The sequence below is a fragment of the Scyliorhinus canicula genome, chromosome 6 (genome assembly GCF_902713615.1).
Source record: "Scyliorhinus canicula chromosome 6, sScyCan1.1, whole genome shotgun sequence".
NCBI lineage: Eukaryota > Metazoa > Chordata > Chondrichthyes > Carcharhiniformes > Scyliorhinidae > Scyliorhinus > Scyliorhinus canicula.
In genome coordinates this window covers 130,834,050-130,850,910 of record NC_052151.1, presented here as the reverse complement: position 1 = coordinate 130,850,910, position 16,861 = coordinate 130,834,050, and positions in this window count along the sequence as shown.

The following is a 16,861-nucleotide window of genomic DNA, read 5'->3' as shown; positions in this document are numbered from 1 at the left end:
TTGGTTCAAGCTTGGAGAAGAGGTCTGAATTGTAGAGGTGAGGTAAGAATGATTACCCGTTACCTCAAGGCAGCATTTGACTGAGTGTGGCACCAAGGAAACCTACAAAAACTGGAGTCAATGGGAATCAGGGGGGAAACTCTCCGCTGGTTAGTCACACCTAGAACAAAGGAAGATGGTTGTGCAAGGTCAATTATCTCAGTTCCAGGACATCACTGCAAGAGTTCCTTGGGGTAGTACCCTGAGCCCCACCATTTTCATCTGCTTTATCAATGATCTTCCTTCTATCAGAAGATCAAAAGTGAGATGTTCACTGATGACTGCACCATGTTCAGCACCCTTTGTGACTCCTCAGACGCTGAAGTAGTCCATGTCCAAATGCAGCAAGACCTGGAAAATGCAGGCTTGGGCTAACAAGTGGCAAGTGACATTCACACCACTTAAGTGTCAGTCAACGGCCATCTCCAATAAGAGAGATTCTAATTATCGTCCCTTGACATTCAATGGCATTACCATCACTGAATCCCCACAATCAACATCCTGGGATTACCATTGACCATAAACTCAGCTGGACCATTTATATAAATATTGTGACTACAACAGCAGGTCAGATGCTAGCAATGCTAAGGGAAGGGTAAAACCAGAAGAAGTGAATATCAGGTAAGCTCTTTCTTTCTTCTTCTTCTTTTTATCCGCAAGCTATCTAGGGGGGATGGCAGGGAAGTCAGTGCAATGTTCCTCCTGCAGAATGTTTGAGGTGAGGGACGCCATCATTGTCCCTGCTGATTTCACCTGTGGGAAGTGCGCCCATCTCCAGCTCCTCAGAAACCGCGTTCGGGAACTGGAGCTGGAGGTGGATGAACTTTGAATCATTCGGGAGGCAGAGGTGGTCATAGATAGTAGCTTCAGGGATGTAGTTACGCTGAAGAATCAAGATAGATGGGTGACGGTGAGAGGGGCTGGGAGGAAGCAGTCAGTGCAGGGATCCTCTGTGGTCGTTCCCCTCAGTAACAAATATACTGCTTTGGATACTGTTGAGGGGGAACGACCTACCAGGAGTAAGCCATGGTGAATGGATCTCCAGCACTGAGTCCGTCCCTGTGGCTCAGAAGGGAAGGAGGGAGAGCAGGAGAGTAATAGTTATTGGGGACTCGATAGTTAGAGGGACAGATAGACGGTTCTGTGGCAACGAAAGAGACTCACGGATGGTATGTTGCCCGCCCGGGTTCCAGGGTCCGTAACATCTCGGACCGTGTTTTCAGAATCCTTTAGGGGGAGGGGGAACAGTCACAAGTCGTGGTACACATCGGTACCAAAGACATAGGTAAGAGAAGGGACGCGGATTTAAAACAGGAATTTAGGGAGCTAGGGTGGAAGCTGAGAGCCAGGACAGGTTCATCTCTGGTTTGTTACTGGTGCCACATGCTAGCCAGTTGAGGAACAGGGAGAGAGTGCAGATAAATACGTGGCTGCAGGGAGGGTTTCAGTTACATGGATAATTGGAGCACATTCTGGGAAAGGTGGGACCTGTACAGACAGGACAGTTTGCACCTGAACCAGAGGGGCACCAATATCCTGGGAGGGAAATTTGCTACGGCTCTTCGGGGGGGGGTTTAAACTAATTTGGCAGGGGGATGGGAAAACGAGCTGCAGTCCAGAAGCCAGTATTGAGAGTATTGAGATACTGAGGAGGGTATCAAGGTCGCAGGAGTGTACCGGTACACAGAAAGGTGGGTTGAAGTGTGTCTACTTCAATGCAAGGAGCATCCGGAATAAGGTAGGTGAACTTGGAGTGTGGATTGGTACCTGGGACTACGATGTTGTGGGCATTATGGAGACATTGTTAGGACAGGGACAGGAATGGTTGTTGGAAGTTCCGGGGTATAGATGTTTCAGTAAGAGCTGGGTAGGTGATAAAAGACGTGGAGGAGTAGCATTGTTAATCAAGGATAGTTTAATGGCTGCAGAAAGGCAGTTCGAGGGGGATCTACTTACTGAGTTAATATGAGCTGAAGTTAGAAATAGGAAAGGAGCGGTCACGTTGTTAGGAGTTTTCTATAGGCCCCCAAATAGTAATAGAGATGTGGAGGAAGAAATTGCAAAACAGATTATGGATAGATGTGGAGGTCTCAGGGTAGTTGTCATGGGTGACTTTAACTTTCCAAATATTGATTGGAACTTCTGGAGGTCGAACAGTTCGGATGGGGCAGTTTTTGTACAGTGTGTGAGTTTCCTAACACAACATGTGGATAGGCCGACAAGAGGTGGGGCCACATTGGATTTGGTACTGGGTAATGAACCGGGCCAAGTGTTAGATTTGTTTGTGGGAGAGCACTTTGGAGATAGTGACCACAATTCGGTGTCTTTCACTGTTGCAATGGAGAGGGATATGGCCATACAGCAGGGCAAAGTTTATAATTGGGGGAGGGGTAATTATGATGCAATTAGGCAAGAATTAGGGAGCATAAGATGGGAACAGAAATTGTCAGGGAAAGGCACAAATGAAAAGTGGCGCTTGTTCAAGGAACAAATACTGCGTGTCCTTGATAGGTATGTCCCTGTCCGGCAGGGAGGAAATGGCTGTGTGAGGGAATCATGGTTCACAAAAGAGGTTGAATGTCTTGTCAAGAGGAAAAAGGAAGCGTATGTAAGGGTGAGAAAACAAGGTTCAGTGGGGTCGCTTGAGGGTTACAAGGTAGCAAGGAATTAACTAAAAAAAAAAGGGCTTAGGAGAGCTAGGAGGGGGCATGAGAAGTCCTTGGCGGGCCGGATCAAGGAAAACCCCAAGGCTTTTTACTCTTATGTGAGAAATAAAAGAATGACCAGGGTGAGGTTAGGGCCGGTTAAGGACAGTAGTGGAAACTTGTGCATGGAGTCAGAAGGGATAGGAGAGGCATTGAATGAATACTTTTCTTCAGTGTTCACCAAGGAGAGGGGCCATGTTTTTGAGGATGAGAGTGTGATACAGGCGGGTAGGCTGGAGGAGGTAGATGTTCTGAGGAAGGATATATTAGCAATTTTGAAAAACCTTAAGGTCGACAAGTCCCCTGGGCCAGATGGGATATATCCTAGGATTCTTTGGGAGGCAAGGGATGAGATTGCAGAGCCTTTGGCTTTGATCTTTGGGTCCTCATTGTCCATGGGGATAGTGCCAGAGGACTGGAGAGTGGCGAATGTTGTTCCTCTGTTCAAGAAAGAGAATAGGAATGACCCTGGTAATTATAGGCCGGTTAGTCTTACTTCGGTGGTCAGTAAGTTAATGGAAAATGTCCTGAAGGATAGGATTTATGACCATTTGGAAAGATGCAGCTTAATCCGGGATAGTCAACGTGGATTCGTGAAGGGTAAGTCTTGTCTCACAAATTTCATTGAATTCTTTGAGATGGTTACTAGGAGTGTAGATGAAAGTAGAGCAGTTGATGTCGTATACATGGATTTAAGTAAGGCGTTTGATAAGGTTCCCCATGGTCGGTTCATGAAGAATGTAAGGAGGTGTGGGATAGAGGGAAATTTGGCCAATTGGATAAGTAACTGGTGATCACATAGAAGACAGAGATTGGTGGTGGATGGAAAAATTTCAGGCTGGAGACCAGTTACCAGCGGTGTACCACAGGGATCAGTGCTGGGTCCTCTGCTATTTGTGATTTTTAACAATGACTTGGAGGAGGGGGCTGAAGGGTGAGTCAGTAAATTTGCTGATGACACCAAGATTGGTGGAGTAGTGGATGAGGTGGAGGGCTGTTGTAGGCTGCAAAGAGGCATTGATAGGATGCAGAGCTGGGCCGATAAATGGCAGATGGAGTTTAACCCTGATAAGTGGGAGGTGATTCATTTTGGTAGGAAAAATTTGAATGCGGGTTACAGGGTCAATGGCAGGGTTGTGAGGAATGTGGAGGAACAGAGAGATCTTGGGGTTCATGTCCATAGATCTCTGAAGGTTGCAACTCAAGTGGACAGAGCCGTGAAGAAGGCCTATAGTGTGTTAGCGTTTATTAACAGGAGGCTTGAGTTTAAGAGCCGTGGGGTTATGCTGCAACTTTACATGACCCGAGTGAGACCACATTTGGAGTATTATGTGCAGTTCTGATCACCTTACTATAGGAATGATGTGGAAGCATTGGAAAGGGTGCAAAGGAGATTTACCAGAATGCTGCCTGGTTTGTGGGATAGATCTTTTGAGGAAAGGTTGAGGGAGCTAGGGCTTTTCTCTTTGGAGTGGAGGAGGATGAGAGGCGACGTAATAGAGTTTATAAGATGATGATGGGGATAGATAGAGTGGACGTACAGAGACTATTTCCTCGGTCGGATGTAGCTGTGACAAGGGGGAATAACTATCAGGTTCAAGGTGGGAGATATGGGAGGGATATCCGAGGTAGGTTCTTTACTCAGATAGTGGTTAGGTTGTGGAATGGACTGCCTGCTGTGATAGTGGAGTCAGACACTTTAGGAACTTTCAAGCGGTTATTGGATAGGCACATGGAGCACACCAGAATGACAGGTAATGGGATAGCTTGATCTTGGTTTCGAACAAGTCTAGGCACAACATCGAGGGCCAAAGGGCCTGTTCTGTGCTGTACTGTTCTATGTTCTATGTACTATAATGGTTAATGGGAACCAAAGCAGCAGTTCAGCATGTGAGGAGAAGGTAGAGGTTAATAGGATGAATAGGACATAGCCAATCTATTGATTATGGAGGTGAAGGGAAACAGAAAAAAATCAAAATGTAAGGTGACTGTGGGAGTGAAAGTTCGGGATGAGTTTGAGTGTTATCAGAGATTAATAAAGGAGATCAGGATGTGCGAAAAATGTAGTGCACAAGAAAATCCTGCAAGCGAGAAGACAAATCAGTGGGACATATTTAAAAACCTTGTACTTAAATGCAAGCAGTATTCAGAATTAGGTCAATGAGCTGACGGCACAAATAGAGATAATGGGTATGATGTGGTGGGGATTACTGAAACATGGTTGCAGAAGACCGGGTCTGGGAGTTGAATGTCCAAGAATACTCAGTATTCTGAAAGAATAGACAGGATGGAACAGTAGGTGAAGTTGCTTTATTGGTTAAAGATAGCATCAAGGTTGTAGTAAGAAATGATGCGGAGATGCTGGCGTTGGACTGGGGTGAGCACGTAAGAAGTCTTACAACACTAGGTTAAAGTCCAACAGCGTTGTTTCAAATCACTAGCTTTCGGAGCACTGCTCCTTCCTCAGGGGAATGAAGAGGTAGGTTCTAGAAACATATATACATATAGACAAAGTTGCAGATGCAAGACTTTGAATGCGAGCATTTGCAGGTAATTATGTCTTTACAGATCCAGAGAGAGAGGTAATCCCAGTTTAAAGTGGTGTGAATTGTCTCAAGCCATGACAGTTGGTAAGATTTCGCAAGCCCAGGCCAGATGGTGGGGGGTGAATGTAATGCGACATGAATCCAAGATCTCGGTTGAGGCCGTACTCATGTGTGCGGAACTTGGCTACAAGTTTCTGCTCGGCGATTCTGTGTTGTCGCGCGTCCTGAAGGCTGCCTTGGAGAATGCTGACCTGAAGATCAAAGGCTGAATGCCCTTGACTGCTGAAGTGTTCCCCGAGTGGAAGGGAACATTCCTGCTTGGCGATTGTTGCACGATGTCCATTCATCAGTTGTCTCAGCGTCTGCATGGTCTCGCCAATGTACCACACTTTGGGACATCCTTTCCTGCAGCATATGAGGTAGACAATGTTGGCCATCTTACACGAGTGTGTACTGCATACCTGGTGAGTGGTATTCTCACGTGTAATGGTGATACCCATGTCGATGATCTGGAACGTCTTGCAGAGATTGCCATGGCAGGGTTGTGTGGTGTTGTGGTCGCTGTTCTGAAGGCTGGGTAGTTTGCTGCAAACAATGGTTTGTTTGAGGTTGCGCGGTTGTTTGAAGGCAAGTAGTGGGGGTGTGGGGATGACCCTCCTACGAACGGGATATGGCACTCGACTCATCGATCGACAGTTCCAACGCACCACACCAAAAAAACACACCGACCTCCTCAGAAGACAAACACAGGAAACAACCGACAGAGTACCCTTTGTCGTCCAGTACTTCCCCAGAGCGGAGAAATTACGACATCTTATTTGCAACTTTCAACACATCATCGATGAAGACGAAAAGCTTGCCAAGGTGATCCCCACACCCCCACTACTTGCCTTCAAACAACCGCGGAACCTCAAACAAACCATTGCAGCAAACTACCCAGCCTTCAGAACAGCAACCATGACAACCCTGCCATGGCAATCTCTGCAAGGCGTGCCAGATCATCGACATGTGTACCACCATACACATGAGAACACCACCCTCAGCTTCCGGTGGTGGACATGGAGTGAGTGGTCGCACACAGGTGACTGTGGCTCGAAGGCATTGGTTTTGGCCTTTCTCACCCGTGTTTTGGCTAGATACAGCAGAAAGGTAGAGCAGAAAGTATAAGGAAATAAATTCCCCCCGGATTGGGATGTTTGTTGGCCATTGGACCTGGCAGAAGCCAGTGCGGGACCTGGCTAAGGAGTTGGAGGAGACTCATGGCACAGCACGAATTGTGAAAATGGCGGAGGGGGAAGGGTCGGCGGCGGCGGGAAAGCCCCAGATGGAACAATTGATGAGCTTGATCAAGGAGGAATTTCAGCAGTGGAGGAAGGAGATGCATAGTGAGTTATCAAAGGTGATTGAGGGAGCAGTAGCTTTGACTGAATCTGGACCAGGTTGAAAAGTGTCTTGACATTCAAGAGACGCCGATCCGGGAGTTGGAAATGATGGTGTCTGGCCACATTGTCCATATTGTGTTTTTGGAAGCAGAGATGGGGATCCTGGGGGATCTATGCAAGCCGCTGCGGTCAAAGGTGGAGGAGCAAGAGAACGGGCCCAGACGACAGAACTTGCGGATAGTGTGTCTGCCGGAGGAAGTGGAGGGAATGAGTGGCACAAAGTATGTGTCAAGGATGTTGGCCAGGTTGTTGGAGGAGAAGGTGCTGGTCAAGGCCCCAGGAATGGACAGGGCCCATTGGTCCTTGAGACAGAAGCCGAGAGCAGAGGAGCCGCCGCAGATGCATAAGTTTTTGGACAAGGAGAAGATCCTGCCGTAGGCCAAGGTGAAGTAAGTCTGTGACTGGCAGGGCAATCGAATCCGGATTTAACAGGACTGTGGTGTAGTACTGGCAAAAAGGCAAGGAGATAAAAACTTTACAGACGGTTAAAGATAGGCTGGGAGATTGGGCCAAAATTTGTTCAAAATTCTCTTTTATCGTCCAGGGACTTCTGACTTTGTTCTATCTTTCCCACCATGCGAATCTACCTCAACTGCACCTGAACCACTTCCGCTTTAAAGGCTGTCCATGGTTCTACTAGATTGTCTGCAATCTTTCATTTCAATTTACATTAGTCAGATCACTGCTCACCCCTCAGAAATTGGCCCTCTCACAATTAATTAGGTTTACTCTGGATTGTTCCGTGTCCTTGTCCCTAGCAAACCTAAACCTTATCATCATTGACCCCTAAATGTTTGCTCACTTACACTTGATCTACTTGACCGATTTCATTTCCCAGAACCAGATCCAGCAATTATTGGGCAAAAAAATAATTCTCCAGAATACACTTTACACTTTAGAAACAGCCCCCCCCCCCCCACCCTACTCCTCCTCCTGCCATATACAGTATGACTCTCAGCCTATCTCAGGATAATTAACGTCCCCCATGACAACTATTGAATTGTTTTTACAACTCTGTGTACTTCCTTGTAATTTTGTTCCTCGATATCTTTCTCACTAGTTTATGCCTTTAGAATACATCAATGGTATAATGATACTTCTATTGTTCGGTAGCTCAAATCAAGATTCAATCCTTGACCCCTCTAGAAAGTCCTCTCACTCTACCACTGCTCTTCTTAACCACTACAGAAAACTAAGAATGGATCAAGAGCATTTGAATACTCTCTCCATAGTTACAGTACTGTCTGTCACAGTGACGTAAATTTTTAGTTTTACATATAAACATATGCATTCCTTTTGGAGCTTGCACTCCCAGGCCCTTCCTTCTCAGTGCCACATTAGGTTGTGTGTATATAGTAATAATAGCTTATTGTCACAAGTAGGCTTCAATGAAGTTACTGTGAAAAGCCCCTAGTCGCCACATTCAGACGCATGTTCGGGGAGGCTGGAACGGGAATTGAACCCGCGCTGCTGGCATTGTTCTGCAGTACATGCCAGCTGTTTAGCCCTCTGTGCTGAACCAGCCAGAGCATTTATTTACATCTAAGTACATTTCTCTATCTTTGTATGCTTAAATTGCAAAATATCAGGCTTTGGTGATCCACCAATTTTCTCCCAGGCGGAACCATACCAGCATTGAAAACTGGAGTTGAGATGTGGATATTGGTTACTTCATTATCCAAAAAGTAGCAAAGTATGCCCCTGGCTCTATCATGACCAGCAAAATAAAATTAAGTATACTGTCAAGTATACTGTCACTCCGTCAAAAAATGAGTAGTGTTAATTCATTCTTCCACAAGTAACAATTGCAACTACACTGCTAAAATATAAAATATAGTTAAAAAGTTGGCTCTAAAGATGGAAATTATGAATCCTCACATTCCTGTTTTGGCTCATCCCTTAGTTGAAAATATACATGTAAATAATGAGCGGTGCTGGGAGGCAGCACCAATTTATAATTACTACATTTCACACATGGATAAAAAGGCTGCAGACTCAAAAAATTAACTCTGTTTCTCTTTTCACATATATTTAGTAATTCCAATATCTTGCTTTCGTGTTTCGATGATTCATATATGTTTAATGGTGCTTTGGGTATTCATACTTCTTAGGAACAACGACAAAAGACTCATGATGATCATGAACTTGCATTCTGCTGCTGGAGGGTGACAGATATTTCACTCCAGTCATTGAATTTAACAAAAGGTAGTGAGAGAAAAAAATACCTGAGTCAAAGCACAGGTGTAGCCACTGTCAGTGGAAAAAGAAGCCACAGGGCCCAGAAGGAGACAGGCCCAGATGAAGAGAGATAGTAATGCAGCTGAGGGAACTGGGTGATGCAGCCACTGATGATTACAATAGATTGCTGTATAAGATAGAACCGAGTGGGATATCTTAGGGGTACAGGGAGCTGGCTCTAAAGAACTGACTGCTTTACAGAAAGAAGTTCAATAACCTCACAAGGGCTATTAAGGTAAGACTACTCATCCATATTTCCCACTACTATCTACTTGGCACTGCTCAGCACACCCTATCCATGCTTCTCAGGGTGAGATTGCGGGACATTTGAGCAATGTCATAGGGAGTGACACGGTATTGGACGTGTTGGCATGCTTAAAGGTGGCCAAGTCTCCAGGTCCAGATGAATTGTGTCCCAGCCCGCTGTGGAAGGCGAGAGAGGAGATTGCAGGGACTCTGACCCAAATTTAAGAAGGGGTGTAGAGATAAGCTAGGGAACTACAGACTAATGAGTCTCATGTCAGTAGTAGGGAAACTATTGGAGAAAATACTCAAAGAATGAATCTATCTCCACTTGGAGGGGCAGGGTTTGATCAGGGATAGTAGCATGGCTTTTACAGAGGGAGGTCATGCCAAACAGATTTGATTGAATTGTTTGAGGAGGTGACCAAATGTGTTGATGAGGGTATTGCAGTTGGTGTAGTTTATATGGATTTCAGCAAAGCCTTTGAAAAGGTCCCACATGGGAGACTTATAAAGAAGGCAAATGCACATGGGTACAAAGTAATTTGACAAGGTGATTTCAAAATTGGTTCAGTTGAAAGAGACAGGGTGATGACTAGAAGCCAGTGTCCACTGGTGTACACGTTTATGAGAGGCATGGACAGGGTGAATAGGGAGCAGCTATTCCCCTTCATTGAAAGGTCAGTCACGGAGGGATGAGCAGGAGGTTTAGATAGGATGTGATTTTTTTATCCAGAGGGTGGTGACAGTCTGGAGTCCACTGTTTGGGAAGGTGGTAGAGGCAGATTTCCTCACATCCTTCAAAATGTACCTGGATGAGCACTTGGCTCATCATAACATTCAAGGCTATGGGCTAAGTGGTGAAAAATGGAATTAGGTAGGTGGGTCAGGGTTTTACACATGTTGGAGCAGACATGATGTACTGAAAGGCCTCTTCTGCATTGTGTTTGTGTGTTTCTGAATCAACCACAGATTGACTATTGATCCATGATTACTGCATTGTGACTCACATAGATGGAGGCAGCTCTGACAGCTTCAAAGCTAGTTAAAAATAGCTTTGAGTACAGCATGTTTTCTGGGTTTCAAACCATGAAATGTAGTGTCACTAGGACCTGTGAGAATGCCATCTCGCTATTGTACTCTATTTTTGTTCAGGGCATTGGAAGAGCTGAGAATGGTTCCAGGAGGGAGGCAGATGTTTTATCTCACAATGGGACAGCACACACTCTCAACCAGTATTGTTGTTGGCAATAGGTACATAGCTGGGTCAGACTTCCCCAAGTCCAAAAAGCTGCAGCTTGACCTAATTTATTTGAGGTTCTACACTATAGCCGTTTTAAGACTCCCCAATGGGAATTTGCCTCCCTTGCTGTGACCACTGGGGTTGCAGAGCATTAGCCCACCAAAGCAAGTCAACAGGCACAGATTTAGATTTAATGTCACGTGTACCAAGGTACAGTGAAAAGTATTGTTCTGCATACAGTCCAGGCAGACTGCTCCATGCATGAAAACATAGGACATGCGATAAATGCACAATGTAAATACATAGACACAGACATCGGGTGAGACATATGGGCGCGATTCTCCGCTCCCCACGCCACGTGGGAGAATCGCGGGAGGGCCCCCCGACAAATTTGATGCCCCCCTTGCGCCCCCCGCGATTCTCCCCCCCCCCCCCCAACCACTTGGAAGAATCGCCGCTCGGTGTTTTTCACGGCGACCGGCGATTCTCCGACCCGGATGGGCCAAGCGGCCTGCCGTTCGTGACCGTTTCATGATGGCGGCAACCACACCTGGTCGCTGCCGTCGAGATATCGCTGTGAGATGCCCGTTTTGGGGCTTGTAAGGGGCCTGGTGGGGAATGAGCACCACGAATGTGCTTGGGAGGGGACAGGCCCGCGATCGGTGCCCACCGATCATCGAGCCGGCGTCTCAATCGGACACACTATTTCCCCTCCGCCGACCCGCAAGATCAAGCCGCCACGTCTTGCAGGGCGGCTGAGGGGAAGACGGCCACCGCGTATGCGCGGGTTTGAGTTGTCAGCCGTCGGCCGAGTTCACGACGGCCCTCCTGATTTTTCCCGGGAGCGGAGAATTACCGCCCTGGTGTTACAACTGTAAAATAACATGGGCCGGGATTCTCCCCTACCCAGCGGGGCGGGGGGGGTCCTGGCGTGATGGAGTGGAGTGAACCACTCCAGCGCCGGGCCGCCCCTAAAGGAAGTCTCCGCACCTTTAGGGACAAAGCCCTCACATTGAGGGGCTAGGCCCACGCCGGAGTGGTTGGCGATCCGCCGGCTGGTGTGGACGGCCTTTGGCGCCACGCTAGCCTGGGCCAAAAGGACTTCGCCGGCCGGCGTAAGTCCACGCATACCATGGTGAAGACCATGGCGAAGGCGGAAGGAAAAGAGTGCCTCCATGGCACAGGCCCGCCTGCCAATCGGTGGGCCCCGATCGCGGGCCAGGCCACCGTGGGGGCACCCACCGGGGCCAGATCGCCCCGCATCCCCCCACCGGACCCCGGAGCCCGCCCGCGTCGCCAGTCCCGCCGGTCAGGGAGGTGTTTTGATTCTCGCCGGCGGGAGAGGCTTGACAGCGGCGAGACTTCGGCCCATTGCAGGCCGGAGAATCAGCGGGGGGGCCTGCCGGCGGGCGTGGCGCGATTCCCGCCCATGCCGAATCTCTGGTGGCGGAGAATTCGGGACACGGCGGGGGCGGGATTGACTCCGGCCCCCGGCGATTCTCCAACCCGGCGGGGAGTTGGAGAATCCCGCCCATGGTTAGAGATTCCTCCTCAAACTCTCACTTTCTCTCCTCCCACAGTGACCAGAATCCTGTGGCGATACAGACTGGGTGGCAGGTTGCCTTTCCTCTGGAACAATTTCACTGTTTTCAAATTTAAAAACTTCCTCTGGAGCCCACAGCTGTAAAGATATCAGAAGCACTGGAATCAGAGACAAAAATCAGTCTTTACATAGTCTAACTCCCTCCGCTGGAAAAGCCGTTCCCGCTCTCACAGGGCTCTCAGCAAAGTGACGATAGACACTAATTCCTTTGTACAAATGTGGTTTGTTAGTTTGTTAGTTCACTTTGTTCGATGTAATAAATGATCAAATGCAGAGTAATGAAATGTGCAGTAATTCTTATTCTGGATTGTTGCCATTCCTCTTATTTGTGATCATGTAAGGAAAACACTCCTGACTTGACTGCATGAGGCAGGAGGTGGCTGAGAGGACTGGGTTAGATGAACGGAGGGTAGTGAACCTTCATGAGGACTTCATCAATTAACTGATGAAACTGTCCCCATGTGCCTTTACAGTCCTTGTCCTAATAAATGGCAGATTGGCAGATTTGGAAGGCACTGTTGAACGAACCATAGTGAATTGCTGCAGGGTATCTTGTGCCAGTTGTGGAGGGAGTGAATATTTAAGGAACTATCTTGGTGTTAATGTGCGCAGCACGGTAGCACAATGGTTAGCACTGTTATGTCACAGCACCAAGGGCCTGGGTTTGATTCCCAGCTTAGGTTACTGTCTGTGCAGAGCCTGCATGTTCTCCCCGTGTCTCCCCGGCTCTGGAGGGGATGGCGCTACGTCAACCGGCGCTGAAGGGCCGTGTGTTGGCGCATGCGTAGGAGCGCCAGCATGTTCTGGCGCATGCGCAGAACCACTGCCTTATTTCCTGCGCATGCGCAGTGAGTTTTGTCTCCGCGGAGCATCACAGCGGACGTCGCGGAGGGATAGAGTGCCCCCACGGCACAGGCCCGCCCACAAAGAGTGTGGGCCCCGATCGCGGGCCAGGCCAACATGTGGGCCCCTCCCCCAGGGCCTGATGCTCCCGCGTCCCCCCCCCCCCGAGGCATCCGCCGGCCGCCCGCAGAGCCAGGTCCCGCCAGTACGGGCCTGGTCTAATCCATGGCGGCGGGGCTGTCCAAAAATGGGCAGCCGATCGGCCCATCGCGGAGCGGAGAATCGCTGGGGGGACCGCTGTTATCAGTAGCTGCTATAACGGTACCTTACCTTTAATGCATTGGCCCTTTAAGACCGGGCTTGGAACCCTGGGGGACTCCGCCTCTGGCTCTGACCCCAGGAAATGGTAGAAAGATGAGGCTCACTCGGCAGAATGTGATGAGCACACTTCTCGGCTGCTGTACAGTTCTCAGATGATTAAAGCCTTTGAATCACCTATCTTCTCTCCTGTGTCGTGATTGAGGGTATCTCAATTTAATCATCTGACACATCAAGACGGACAGCGCTCTAAAGCCGGAGAAACTCAACCTGGACGCTCGGTCGCCGGAAGCCCCGGAAATGTTTAAATATTGGCTGCGGTGTTTTGAGGACTATATTGACTCCTCAGCGACTGATGTCGACGGTGCTCGCAAGCTGCATTTACTACATGCCCGGGTGGGCCACCGACTTTCCTCCGCGATCGAGAACGTTGCAAATTACGAAGCTGCGGTCGAGATACTGATGAAACGCTTCGTGAAGCCGATTAATGAGGTACACGCCAGACACTTGCTCTCAACCTGCAGCAAGCGTTCCGGGGAAACTCTGGATGAGTACGTGGAGAGACTCACTGCGCTCGCAAGGAACTGCAACCATAAAGCAGTGACGGAAGAAACCCACATGAACTTGATATTCGCGATGCCTTTGTGTCCGGTATCAGGTCCTCGTACATCCGGCAGCGGTTCCTAGAAGATAGGGCAAAGGATCTCCAAGGCACGGTAACGCTCGCCTCTTCTCTAGAAACGGCCCACCGCAACCTCCGTACATACTCCATGGACCTTGCAAACCCCTCTCGATCCCCTCCAGACTCGGCCACGCTACAGGCCTGCGCCGCGGGGCGATCTGCTCACTCCGGGGGTTCCCCATGCTATTTCTGTAGGCAAGGTCAGCACCCACGGCAACGTTGTCCGGCCCACTCCGCAATCTGTAATGACTGCGGGAAAAAAGGGCACTTCGCTAAAGTCTGCCTGGCTGGGCCCAAAGGCCACAAACAAAATCCTCACCAGGCCCAGAAATCAAGCTCCCGGTCTTACAGGCCCCGCAACGCGACCGCGCGGCGGCCGGACACGTCCACTTCCAACGCGTCATCGACCTCGTGCGAGTCATGGAAGCAGCCACCTTGGCAGCAGCCATCTTCGAATCCCGACACGTGCGACCGACGGCGGCGGCCATTTTGTGACTCCAGGCGGCCATTTTGTGAGTCCGACTTAACCGAGGACTCTGACTACCCGCAACTAGGAGCGATCACGCTCGATCAATCACGGCCGAAACACCTGCAAAACTCAATGATGAGGGTGCGAATGAACGGCCACGACACTCCCTGCCTATTCGACTCCGGGAGCATGGAGAGCTTTATCCATCCAGACACAGTAAGATGCTGCTCCCTGCGCACCCACCCCGCCACCCAAACTATCGCCCTCGCCTCTGGGTCCCATTCGGTACAAATCACGGGGTATTGTGTCGCTGACCTCGCAATTCAAGGCGCTGAATACACCCTTTTAAACTTTACATCTTTCCTCAACTCTGCGCCCCTCTGCTGCTCGGCCTCGACGTTCAGTGCAGCCACAGGAGCCTGACACTGAAGTTCGGCGGACCCCTGCCCCCACTCACAGTATGCAGCCTGGCGATACTCAAAGCTGCGCAACCCCGCCTCTTCGCGAACCTCACTCCCAACTGTAAGCCCGTCGCCACCAGGAGTTGCCAGTACAGTACCCAAGACATGACTTTTATCAAGTCAGAGGTTCAGCGGCTACTAAAAGAGGGGGTCATAGACGCCAGCAACAGCCCTTGGAGGGCTCAAGTATTGGTCTGCTCCGGGGAAAAGCAACGAATGGTAGTGGATTATAGCCAGACCATAAACCGCTTTACACAACTCGATGCTTACCCACTTCCCCGCATAGCAGATATGGTGACTCAAATCGCCCAGTATCGGGTATTCTCCACGGGCAACCTAAAATCGGCCTATCATCAACTCCCTATCTGCCCAGAGGACCGCCCCTACACGGCTTTTGAAGCAGCCAGTCGGCTGTTTCACTTCCTCAGGGTCCCCTTTGGTGTTACAAACGGACTCTCCGTTTTCCAGAGGGCGATGGATCAAATGGTGGACCAGTACGGCTTACGGGCTACCTTCCCGTACTTGGACAACGTCACCATCTGCAGCCATGATCAGCAGGACCACGACGCAAACCTGAGGAAGTTCCTCCAGACTGCCCGGGCCCTCAACCTCACCTACAACAAAGAGAAATGCGTGCTCCACACAACCCGCTAGCCATCGTCGGCTACGTCATGGAAAATGGGGTCCTAGGCTCAGATACCGACCACATGCGTCCCCTTAAGGAACTCCCCCTCCCCCTTAGCCTCAAGGCACTCAAATGGTGCTTGGGGCTTTTTATCCTATTACGCCCAGTGGGTCCACAGATATGCGGACAAAGCCCGGCCACTCATTAAGACCATGGTTTTTCCCCTGACGGCTGAGGCCCAGTCGGCTTTCAACCGTATCAAGGCCGGCATCATCAAGGCCGCCATGCACACGGTGGATGAAGCCATTCCCTTCCAAGTAGAAAGCGACGCATCAGACGTCGCCCTGGCTGCTACCCTCAACCAGGCGAGCAGACCAGTAGCGTTCTTCTCCCGAACCCTCACCGCCTCAGAAATTCGGCACTCTGCAGTTGAGAAGGAGGCACAAGCCATAGTGGAGGCCATGCGGCACTGGAGGCACTACCTAGCTGGTAGGAGGTTCACCCTCGTCACCGACCAACGGTCGGTCGCCTTTATGTTCGATAACCCACAACGGGGCAAAATAAAGAACGACAAAATTCTGAGGTGGAGGATAGAGCTCTCCACCTATACGTACGATATTAAATATCGCTCGGGGAAGCTCAACGAGCCCTCAGATGCCCTGTCCCGCAGCACGTGCGCCAACGAGCAATTGGACTGCCTGAGAGCCATCCACAATGACCTCAGCCACCCGGGGGTCACCCGGCTTGCCCACTTCATCAAGTCCCGCAACCTTCCCTACTCCACAGAGGAGGTCAAGGCCATGACTAAGGCATGCCAGATCTGTGCGGAATGCAAACCGCAATTCTATCGACCAGACAGGGCCTGCCTGATAAAGGCCTCTGGGCCCTTTGAGCGACTAAGTGTGGACTTCAAAGGGCCACTCCCGTCCACCAACCGCAACATCTATTTCCTCACCGTCATCGATGAGTTATCCCGCTTCCCTTTTGCTGTCCCCTGCCCCGATATGACCTCGGCCTCCGTGATCAAGGCACTGCACAGCATCTTCACACTGTTTGGTTTCCCCGCTTATATCCACAGCGACCGGGGTACATCGTTCATGAGCGATGAGCTGCGTCGATATCTGCTCAGCAAGGGCATCGCCTCGAGCAGAACGACGAGCTATAATCCGCGGGGAAACGGGCAAGTGGAGAGGGAGAACGCGACAGTTTGGAAGGCCGTCCTCCTAGCCCTACGGTCAAGGAGTCTCCCAATTGCCCGCTGGCAGGAGGTCATGCCCGATGCCCTACATTCCATTAGGTCGCTCCTCTGTACGGCCACGAACGAGACCCCTCACAATCGTTTGTTTGTCTTCCCCAGGAAGACCACCTCTGGGGTCTCGCTTCCACGTTGGCTGATGACTCCGG